This window comes from Rhinopithecus bieti, unplaced genomic scaffold, assembly GCF_001698545.2.
Source record: "Rhinopithecus bieti isolate Rb0 unplaced genomic scaffold, ASM169854v2 scaffold_364, whole genome shotgun sequence".
NCBI classification, from domain to species: Eukaryota; Metazoa; Chordata; class Mammalia; order Primates; family Cercopithecidae; genus Rhinopithecus; species Rhinopithecus bieti.
In genome coordinates, this window is record NW_016803104.1 from 95,240 (window position 1) to 105,696 (window position 10,457).

The following is a 10,457-nucleotide window of genomic DNA, read 5'->3' on the forward strand; positions in this document are numbered from 1 at the left end:
TAATAGAGACAAGGTTTCACCATATTGGTCAGGCTGGTCTCGAACTCCTGACCTCAGATGATCCACCCACCTTGGCCTCCCAAAGTGCTGGAATTACAGGCATGAGCCACTGCACCCAGCCACAAAATAGTTTTTAGATCCATCAATATACTAAAAAAAAAAATTACACACCATGACCAAGTGTCATTTATACCAGAAATTTAAGATTAATATAACATAATTTTACTTCTCATGTATTACTGAAAAAAAAATCAAAAATTCATTAGTTAATGCATTATATTAGAATAAAGAACAAAAACACAAGATCCACAAGGTCATCTCTATAAATACAGAGAAAACATTCAACAGATTCCAACATCTAATCATGATAAATGCTTTTGGTAAAATAGGAATAGAAAGAAACATCTTCAACCTATTAAAATGCATCTACGTAAAACCTATAGCTTAAAAATATCATACATAGAATAAAAGACAATGTTTTTGCCCTGAGATCAAGAACCAGACAAGTACATCCATTCTCACTACTTCCATTTAATATTGTACTATAAGTTCTAGCCAGTACAATAAAGCAAGAAATAAAAAGTAAATTCCTCCAGATTAAAAAGGAAGAAGGAAACATTTTTGCATTGGCAGAAGACATGATTCCTCATGTAGAAAATCCTCAGAAATTTACAAAATAACTACCAGAATTAATTAAAAAAAATTAACAGATTTTCAAGATGTAACATCGATACACCAAAATAGATGTGGTGTAAATGTGGGATAAACATAAAATAGAATATTATTGAGCCTTAAAAAAGAAGGAAATGCTGATGCATGCTACAATATGGATGAACCTTGAAAACGTTATGCTGAGCATAATAAGTTACTGGATTTCTATATACTAGAAAGAAAATTTCAGAAATTAAAATTAAGAAAACAATACGATGTACAACATCATTAAAAAGAGTAGAATACTTTGTAATACATGTAACAAAAGTTGTGAAAAACCTGTATACTGAAAACTATAAAATATTGCTGACATAAATTAAATATTAAAATAAATGGGAGACATTTCATATTCATGGACAGAGAAATAATTCATATTGTTAAGATGTTAATTCTCCCCAAATGGATCTACAGTTTCGATCCTTATGAAAATCCCAGATTTTTGGCAGAAATTCGTAAGCTGATCCTAAACTTGATATGGAAAAGGAAAAGACCTTAAATGAACAAAGTAATTTTGAAACAGAAGAGAAAAGCTGGAGGACTTATCATAATCAATTTTATAATACCCTATGAAGCTGTAGTATTTGAGAGTGTGTGCAGTATTATTATAAAAATAAACATATAGATCGATGGAACGGAATAGAGTCCCAAAATAAATCGTTAAATGAAGGGTCAATTGATTTTCAACAAAAGTGCCAAGGTAATTAAATGGGAAAAGGATAGCATTTTCAACAATTTCTACTGAGACAACTGAATATCCACATACAAAACAATGAATTTATTTTAGAGCCACACTTCATACCACATAAGAAACTAATCTCAAAATATATAATAGACTTAAAATAAGTACAAAATGTGAAAAAAAATTAGCAAAGAAAACATCAGGAAAAAATTGTATAATTTTTCTTTTTTTTCTTTCAAGGCAGTGTCTCACTTTGTCTGCCAGGCTGTAGTGCAGTGGTACGATCACAATTCACTGCAGTCTCAACCTCATAGGCTCAAGTGACCCTCCCAACTTTAGCTCAGCTAACTTTTAACTTTTTGTGGAGATAAGCCCTCACTTTGTTGCCCAGGCTGGTCCCCAACTTCCACCATCAAGCAATCCTTCCACCTCAGCCTCCCAAAGTGCTGGGATTACAGGGGTGAGCCACCACACCCAGCAAATTTTATAATTTTGTATTAGGCAAAGATCTCTCAAATACAACATCAAAGCATGATGTATTCAATAAAAATTGATGTTAAACATCATCAAAATTTACAACTTTTGCTCTTCATTAAGAAAATGAAAAGACAAGCTACAGCTGAGAGAATGCATTTGCCAATCATACATCTTAATAAGGACTTAAATCCAGACTCTATAAAAAACTCTTACAACTTGATAATAATAATGGCCAAAATATTTTAATAGATGCATTATGAGATATGATAATCAGTACATGAGAAAATGCTCAACAGAAGTAGTTATCAAGAAATGCAAATTAAAACTGTAAGATACCTCTACATGCACACTAGCATAGTTAAAATTGAAAAAGCCTTCCAGTGTAAGTATTGGCAAAGCTGTGAGAAATTGAGACCCTTAAGCATTGCTGGTGGGAAGGTAAAGTGGTATAGCTACTTTGAAAAGCAGTTTGGCAGTTTCTTAAAAATTTAAACCTACATTTACCATATTACCTGGCAGTTCCACTCCTAGTTATCTGCCTAAGGAAAAAAAATAATGTATGTTCACACAGAGTCATGTATATAAACATTTGCGGAAGTGAAATTCATACAATCAGTCTAAATTCCCATCAACTGATGAGTGGATAAACAAAACATCTTAATACAATGGAATCGTGTTAAGCAATAAAAAGGAACAAATTACTAATATACACCACAACACAAATTAACATCAAAGAAATGATGACTAAAAAAGATCATATACCATGCAAAGAACCAGGAATCAGCATATCATTGGACTTCTCTGTGGCAATACTGAAGCTAGAAGAAACTAAGATACTGCTTTGAAGATTTTGAGAGAAAGTAAAGATACCTTACAAATAAAATATCAAAAAATATATATTTCTCATATACCCTTCCCAGCAACGTTCTAGAAATAACTCTACTCCAGACCAAGGCAGAGAATAGGACATTGTATCATCACAGATGAGAGGTTAAGGAAATCTCCAAGATTACTGGTGAAGTGACATCCAAGTGTGATTTATGAGAGATAATACCATGAGATAATACTGCAGTCCAAAGAAGGCGTATGAAGGAATCAAAGGGGTATAAGTCCAGAAAAATTAAAGAAAGAAGGAAGGAGGGAGGAATAGAAAACACAGAAAGGGGAAGACAAAAGGCAGGCAGGAAGAAAAGGACAAAATAATTTTTTGAATGTACTTTAGAGAAAATTAACAATTTCAGAGGCTATTTTTAGAATTAGAACATAAAAAAAAGGAAAATGAGGAAATGAGGCAATTCTTAACTTCAAGATAACTAAAAATTACAGAAAAGGGAATATACTAATGGTATATTTTATGGTTTAAATGTGAATACAAATTACATATCATAATAACAATCTCTATACATACTACTCTAAGCAAATAGTATGTTACATGGGGGAAAAGTGGAGGACATAAAGTGTTAGAATATTGGAAGAGGAACGTATTTGAGTTACATAGTTCTCATCCAGGGAAATATATCAATATGTAATATCTAAAACAAAAAGGACAAAAAATTTATTTAGAAAGATGGATGTTGATGTTAGAGAAAACAGGTAAAAGAAACTGAGTGGTTATTTCTAGGAAGAGGGAATTAAAGTTGGAGATGGGCGGGACATAAGACAGTTGGTTTAAGTCTTCAGTGTAAACTATGACTTTTCAAACTACATGTATGCATGACTTTCATAAAATGTGAAAACTGAAAAAAGACAATAACTTAGGTTAGAAATTTCAGAAAAAAAGACAGTATATACATCTTCTATAGTCTACAGTGTAGAAAAAAAACAACGATGAAACTATAAAATTATGTTTCTTTTGCAGTTGTAGGAGTGATAGGAGACTTCAACATATTTGGGACATAACAAAATATAGTCAAGAACTCAGCAAATTAAGGATAAGCTTGCTGTTAAAAATAAAAAATAAAAAAAAACTCAGCAAAGACAAAATTAATCATATAGATTATCCCCACTACACACCCCCTTCACAGAACTACATAGGAGAAAGAAAATTCTATAAAAATAAAGTGAATAGAAATTAGAGGTTGAAGTTGTGGGAACAGGGGAGGCAGAAATAAAAAAGTAATAATAATATGAAAAAAATTGACTTCTATAAGAAAGAGTTATCCTGAACAGGCAAGTTTGAAAACTTTTGGTTCCACTGTAGACATTATTTCCTTTCATTTAATACTCATAAGAGTATAGAGAAAACTCAGTACTTTTGGTTAAACAGAGCCACCAACATATCCTGTCTGAATTCATAGCTGGGAAGAAAGGAAAAACTGGAAGAACAATAGAGTATGTTTACAGGTACCTCAGTTACTGACCACAGGTTCTTAGGCTCCTGTGCAATAGAAATTGACACAAAGCCAAGCAAGTTTCTCAGACAAGGCCCTTTATTAGTGGCTTATGCTCCAATACCAGGGAGCCAAGGTAAGTGCAAGAGTTCTCCAGCCAGTTCGCTAAGGGCAGGCCTTTGCTATGTTTTTAGGAAAGGTGACATGAATATGCATGAGGTATGTGACAATCTTTACATGTGCAGGGTGGAGCTCAGGGTACACAAGCACAGTGAGAAGTCATGTTAGTACATACACTACATGATCACAAAATGGCAGATAAGCCTCTCCCTGGGTGTGGATTTTAGTATTATAATGAGGCAAAGCACAAAGATAGGTCATTCTTCTGCTCTTGTGTGCATGTGGGCAACAGAATCAACTCCTTTGAGCAATGGTTGTGGTGGGATGCTGCTTTTTAACTCCCTTAATATTTATGGTAGGGTACTGCTTATCTTAGTTTTTTCAGTGTCTTGTGATCATCAGGAATGGCTCCAGGAGAGGTGGTGGTGTAAGCTGTGATAATTGGTAGGTATGGAAAAAATGCATACGTGAGGGTGAAAGGGCCAGGTCTGGCAAGTGCTGAGTCCCATCCCTACTCTATCTCAACTTCTCAACCCATCAATTATGTTAAGGGCAGAATATTAAAGCAATAGAATGGGATAGGGTACCTATTGAAAAGAAATGAAGAGGGCTACAAAAGTGGAGAGGAAAATCTTGTTACTTTCATAAAAGTTCAATTCTTTGACCTCAGCTTCAGACACTGTAGACAAAGAAGATAAATGCCATTTTTGGGGGGGGTTATGTAAGACAGATTCATTTATGTGTTATCTTCACTTTTTCTCAAGAAAACCTAAGGAAGTTTCTGAGAGTGGCACAAGTATTTGTTACTGAAACTCCAGGGGTTTGGTCTAGGTCCTGTTGCTTACTGCACAGAAAGCCAATTACCAAGACAACAAGTATTGCCAGGAAAGAAGTCTTTTTATTTGGGTGACACCAACCAGGAGAAAGGAAAATAAGTCTCAAATTCATCTCCCAGACTAGCTAAAATTGAGCGGTTTATATAGTGGGGGAAAGAAGAGCTCTGTGGGGGAAGGGATAGCTACCTGTAGAAGGGAATTAGGAAGTGATAAGGAAGCAAATGAGTGGACTGGCTTCTCATTGTCTAGATATTGTGATCTGGTCAGTTTCCTGAGGAAGGAACTCAGATGATACAAATGTAAATTTCAAGTCTTAAGACTGGGAGGATCAATTTCTATTTTTTCAAAAATCCATAAATATTTATATGTGACAATTGGGCTGGTTTCATATTGAGAATAAGGTTAAGTTTAATATCCCACTGAATTCTTACTTTGCATGTGGATTTCCCTACATCAACTGACACAATAACAGTGTCCCCCATAACTCACCTAAAGAATTTATAAGTGGGCCAGACACAGTAACTTCTGCCTGTAATCCTAGCACTTTGGGAGGCCAAGGTAGGAGGAAAACTTGTGGCCAGGAGTTGGAAACTGACCTGGGCAACAGAGCAAGACCCCGTCTCTACAAAACTAATACAAAATTTAGCTGGGCATGGTGACACATACCTATAGTCCTAGCTGATTCAGAGGTTGAGGTGGGAGGATCATTTGAACCCAGGAGTTTGAGGCCACAGTGAGCCATGATTGTGCAATGCACTCTAGCATGGGTAACAGAGCTGGATCCTGTTTCAAAATAAATAAGTAAACAAACAAAAATAAAATTTAAAGATTTATGAGAATATGTCTATATACTATTAAGATATAATAGCAAACCAGAAAGCAGTCTCATACTTAACACATCTGATTTCTGTGTCATATGTGTGTAACACATTTTTGTTACATAGCTAGATATGTAGATATGGAAACTAAGGTGAGTTCCATATATCCAGACATTTTTCATCATGCAAAAACATTGGAGAGTCATTATCTGATGTTTCTGTTATTTCTGAAATACATAATATAAAAGCAAAGAGTTGCAATATGATCATTTTATAAAAGAAAATACATGGACTTAGATGTGCCTACTTGGACCCAAGGTACGCATATTTGAGTCTAAATAGAATATTGATATTAAATCTGAGACCTTGGCTAGCTTTTCATTTACTTCTGAGAATGAACAACTTAAGGCAAGGCGGGAGTGTGAGCACATGACAGATACCTGCCATTTCAAGAAGCAGTTACTATCTTAAGTATTTACTTCCTTGCAATGGAAGGATCTAATACTGGTCTCTGTTTGTTTATGTGTTTATTTTAGGTGTTTTATTACACAAAACAAAACAGAAAACAGTAACAAATGATTGGTTAGGCCTTTCAAAACAAAGAAGTATATGTGCTACAGTATATTTAGACCTATTATTCTTAATCTTCTAAGTGGAACATAAAATCTTAATGTCTAATACAAAAATCCTAAGAATATGTAAGTTCTTAATAAGTACTTGATTGACTGAAGCCCTGAAATAGACTCCTGGGAATTTTACTAATGGCCAATAAGGAGGAATTGTTAGAATATAAATTCCTGGTAAAGCAAACAAAAATAAGTTATTGCCTTAAGGGACTACAGAGGGTACAGAAGTAATTTTTTGTCCTTTTGTTTGCATATTTGCTTATAAAGGGTTCTCATCTATTAATTCCATTCTGAAAGATAAACAGTACACCAACTCTCCTTAGCATTCTATATATAAGAAAGTTCAGACTAGGCTGAGTGTGGTGGCTCATACCTATAATCCCAGCACTTTGGAAGGCTGAGATAAGCAGATAACTTGAGCCCAAGAGTTTGATACCAGCCTGGGCAACATGGAGAAAACCCATCTCTACAAAGAATACACAAATTAACTGGGTGTGTTGGTGTGCACCTGTAGTCCCAGCTGCTTAGGAGCCTGAGGTGGAAGGATTACTTGAGCCTGGAAAGTGGAGCCTGCAGTGAGCTATGATCATACCACTGCACTCTGGGATCGATTACAGAATGAGACCATGTCTCAAAAAACTAAATAAATAAAATAAAAAAGAATAAAATAAAATAAGGTAAGGTTTAGCAGTTTAGGTAAAATATATTTTATGTGGGAAAGTTAAATAATCTACCCCATATCTTAAAACTACAAAATGGCAAATATGAAATGGAAAACTAAATTATTAACTCCAAACCCAGGGCCCTCCCTCAACATTCTGGCTAGAAATGGCAATGCTTAGATGAATAACTTCTGTTTCCTCTTGAAACATTAATATTCCAGCATGCCTGGAGTGGGAAGAATATTATACTGTACTTATTTCTGCTCCTTCAGCAGTGAAGGCCACTGGAATATGTTCATTACACTGAAGCAAAGACCTGGGGAACTGACGGAATTACCTCTGTTGACCCAGAAGAGCACCCAAAGCACCAGTGTGCAGAAATCAGAGACCTCAAGCCAAAAATCATAAAAGGTAAGTGTTTATAATTAACCTTCCATGAATATTCTCTTTATAGTCCTGCCTATGACTGATGTTCTTATCTTCATTCTGTTCCTCACTATAAGATGTCTTTGCCAAAGATCCCTTAATCCTGAACACCCGTGGGATTATCTACTCCCTTAAATGACTATCTCTCTTCTAAAATTTAACTGTCCTCCCCCATACAAGATTTAGTTTCCCTCACAAGGGTGAAAGAGTTCTGGCCACAACATTGTTTTCAGAATAATTAGTCTACTTTTTTCTTTTGGCACTAAATGTTCCCTTTTAGCTCCTCTTTGTATAGTACTTATATTTGGTCCATGCATACTTAACCTCCTTATAAAATTTGTTTCTTCTTGCCTAAAGGCCATCAAACTCCAAATGGTCATGCAAATGGAGCCTTAGATAATAGCTCCCTTTTTATCAGGGACACTTACAGGTCCCTGAATGATATCTGACTGCCATTTTCCCAAAGCAATGCTCCCTGTCAGTATGACGCAATTAGAACGGTCATTGTCCCTATCCTAAGAGCTAGATGTACCTCTTCAGATGGTGGATTGATAGTGGCAGAAGACGGACAAATTCATAGGCAGACAGAGATGGATTCCCAGTGAAAGTTGACCTTCAAGACAAAGACAGTTTAAATCCTGAAAACTGAGCTGCCAGTTCCAGATAGAGTCCATGACCAGAGTGAGAACTTCTATTCCCATCTTAGCCACTCTCAATTGATTCCTTCTGAATGATGCCTTTTAACCAATTGAAAAATGATTTTTTCCAAGACCATACATGGATGAATCAGTACACATTCACCTCTTCTAAGCCCATAAAAATTCTGGACTCAGTCTTACAGGCAGCTACCCACTTTCCGTTCCCCTTGTGTGGCTAACAGCTTTCTGTAGCTCAATAAAATTCTACTCGCCTTACTCACTCTCAGGTGTCTGCATATCTTATTATTCTTGGTTACAGGACAAGAACCTAGATCTCATCGAACTATGGAAGCAAAAGACCTGTAATGCTCCTGCTTGCTGAGTTGCAAGCAGTGGGAATAAAAGAGCTGTAACATTCTCTACTGCTTGCTGAACAACAGGAGAGAAGCCACTGGCACCACTCCCTCCCACCCTCTGAACTATAGAAGAGAAAAAGTTGTAACACCAAGACTAGGTAAATGTGACTTTCAGGAAAATTTGAAAGTGCATGCTTCACAGAAGGAACGGGGAGTTGGTCTATATGTCTCACTATAACAAGACTAAGACTTTGCAAATAAATTGTTCCTGCCACAATTTAACCTTGGTAGAAATGAAGAAATTGGAGAGAGAAAAAATTGGATTCTAGCTCCTGACCATTGTTTTTGAATTTTTATTATTTGCCAACAATTTAGGTTATCCTGAACTATTTGCTGGCTGCAAGATATCTCTAAAAAAGAGCTGGGTTTTAATTTTCTTCATGCTCTTTAATAACTGGCATACAAATCCTCTTTCGATTTTAATCCTTGTGTACATTATATTTCTACTGTTCAAATTATTAATAGTATGTATCTCTCATTGTTTTACTTCTTCTAAGAAAACTGAAGTCATGATATTCTGAAGACAAGAGGTGATTCAATAGCCTGTGAATCTTCTTCATTTGGAACCCCACTGGGCCTGATCTGTTTCCCATCGCCAATGCACTTCTGCTAAACCTATATCCTATCTAGTATTCTCCCTAAAGGCTCAGAGACCATAACAGAAGATGAGGGTGTGTGAGATTATAAAAGCCAAATTAGGGGAGTGGAATCTGGAGGCCAAAGCAACTCCATCTTGGATGCTCATCTGCCATGTTGGCTTCTGATTAACCCCAGTTCTGGAAGGCCTCTGGTTTCCAATTTATCTGTTGTCCCTTGTGTAACAGCAAAGTACTTACCATAAATCTTGCTCTTAGGGCAAATTTCTACCCATTCCCTCTGAAGCATGTGTGCCTCTCCTCTACATATAATCTCCCCTACAATAGATGAACTCCTCTGGGTCTGGGGGCTAATGGTGTGGGAACCCATCATCTTATCTCATTGTTGCACAAGCCACTCGTGTGGCTTCTAAGTTCCTATTAAGTGTTTCTAGATACCAGATTTATCAGCCTCTTTCTTCAGCCTCTCAGCTTCCTAGGACTTTGGGGTAGGTTTGCATAGACCTGCCCACCAAAAAACTCTCACAGAGTCAGTCTTACATATATACTGAGTACTGTTGGGAAAATTGTATGAATATTTATAGTCATGTGCTTGCAAATTGGATAAACTTGTATGTAACATACATTCCATTTTCACTTGGGGGTGAGGTTTTAGCTGGGATTTGGCTGTTTTTGTCAAAAGGTAAACTCTAGGGCAAAAAGACAATTTGGGCATAGTCTCTACAAGCTGACTGAAACTGGCTTAAGGTCTATGGTCACTTATCAATAAAGAATGTGATAAAAACAGTCTTTGTCCAATCAGAGTGCGCGCAGGACCACAAGGCAAGAAAAGGGCATTGACAGTTGGAGTCCAGTGATTTATTATTATTGGTTGAAAAATTTTTCAATTATAGTTGTTTTGGCAATGTTTTCCAGGAGCTGGTTTCTGCTTAATTACCGAAAAGAAATCTTATGTAAATTAACAACAACAGGATATATGAACAATCCTTCATCCTACTAACCATGAAATTCTGGAGTTTTTTATTTGTTGGTTTGAGAGTTTTTTTGTTTTGTTTTGTTTTTTGTTTTTTTTTTTGCTTTGTCTCATTGTAGCCACAGAAAGTCCATTTGGTCTGTCTGTTG

At 36.0% G+C, this 10,457-nt stretch overlaps 1 long non-coding RNA gene across 2 annotated transcripts in view; it reads left to right on the forward strand.

Moving 5' to 3' along the window:
- LOC108543017 (uncharacterized) overlaps positions 1-10,087 on the forward strand; it is a 21,748-nt gene extending 11,661 nt beyond the window's left edge. For both annotated transcript variants that reach the window (XR_001889443.1, XR_001889436.1), the window contains 2 exons: positions 7,532-7,670; positions 8,643-10,087. This is a non-coding gene — a long non-coding RNA (uncharacterized LOC108543017). The remainder of the gene's footprint in view (positions 1-7,531; positions 7,671-8,642) is intronic.
- Positions 10,088-10,457: the final 370 nt, after the last annotated feature.